At 44.2% G+C, this 1,409-nt stretch overlaps 1 long non-coding RNA gene across 1 annotated transcript; it reads left to right on the top strand.

Moving 5' to 3' along the window:
• On the top strand, positions 1-1,189 carry LOC120665341. Its single transcript, XR_005671148.1, has 3 exons — positions 1-352; positions 465-542; positions 953-1,189. It is a non-coding gene; the product is annotated as an uncharacterized LOC120665341 (long non-coding RNA).
• The last annotated feature ends 220 nt before the right edge of the window (positions 1,190-1,409 follow it).

The following is a 1,409-nucleotide window of genomic DNA, read 5'->3' as shown; positions in this document are numbered from 1 at the left end:
TCGTCTCTCCCTCGTCTGTTCTCTCTCCCTCCTCAGTACCAAGAACCAAGCACCACACACCACCAGCACCAAGAACCAAGCGCCTGGCCTATTCCCCAAGTTCCATGCGTAGCGCCGCTGCGCCGGCGCACGCAGCGGGGTGATGCCCTCTGCCTGCCTCGTCGCTCTGGCCTCCATCACCGCCAGCCTCAGCCTGTTGCGCAGCACAGCATGCGAGCGGACTACGGCGAGGTGCGCACACTGCTTGCTGGGGCCATATGCAGCGGCAAGAATGGGTACACGGCCGGGCTCCCGGAGTACTCGCACGCCATGGCGGATGGCTACATTGGGCGCAAGGAACGCCGCCGAGCAGGTGCTCAACTTCTCCCAATCCCCCCAATCCATTGCAACTAATTTCGATCTTTAATTTAGATCCAGTTTCTTTCTTGGCTCATGAGTCACGATATGCTCTCTCCCTGTGACAGGATTTGGAGTTCGGGTCATGTCCAATCCAAGCTGCCCTTGACTTTGTCCACGATTCAAGCACCGCCGGCAGCTTATAGGTAACAATCACTCCATTCGCCCCAAATCTCTATTGCTTCTTTCACTGAGATGCCATATGTGCGTGAGATGCCCCAAATCTTAGGAATTCATAGATGCATTTCCTTAATCTCCTCTCTGATGACTGAAAGAAATTTCACATATTAGTTAAAAGGCATCATTAATGTGACATGTCGTGAAGCTAGATGTTCTGTCAAGCCAATTGGCTTCCATTGATTTACTTCAGTTGAAGCTTATCTCATCTGAAAATCAATTTATGTGACTTCTATACAGCTTTTCATGTCCTTAATTAGAGTAGATATCTTTTTTTTTCAAAGGAGCGGTGGATTGTGAAACCATGTTACAGCTATATTGTGGTTTCTTGTCTTTTCACGTATCTAAACAGGCAACTGATTCATGTTTGTGTGAGCAGGGAAAACCATGCAGAGTGTCGACATTCACATGGTCAACATCAGTGGTCAACCATGTTTGCGTTAGCTGCACACTGGAATCAACTACGGCAAACGATGATTGCGGCCACCATCTTTAGGATCAATTTGTTCACACTGTCTTTTTTGTGTATATTTATTTGTATATGGTGGTGAATACTTGTGACCAAGTGCTGGTCTTGTATAAGTAAAAGAATTCTAGGATGATTGTCTAATATATATATATATATTTATTCTTTTGAATGGTTTTCATTTGTCATCTACGTGTATTTGGATAACCTTTTATGACAATGTGGAGATATTTTCGTCACAGAATAGCTATGTATGCAGAGGATTTGTGATGCTTTGGTGATATTGGATGATAAAAAATATCGTCATAGAATGTATAAATTTAGTGATGATAATGTAATCGTCATAAAATACATTACATGATGTTATAGA

Source organism: Panicum virgatum, chromosome 3N, assembly GCF_016808335.1.
Source record: "Panicum virgatum strain AP13 chromosome 3N, P.virgatum_v5, whole genome shotgun sequence".
NCBI classification, from domain to species: domain Eukaryota; kingdom Viridiplantae; phylum Streptophyta; class Magnoliopsida; order Poales; family Poaceae; genus Panicum; species Panicum virgatum.
This window is presented reverse-complemented; position numbering and strand designations above follow the sequence as displayed.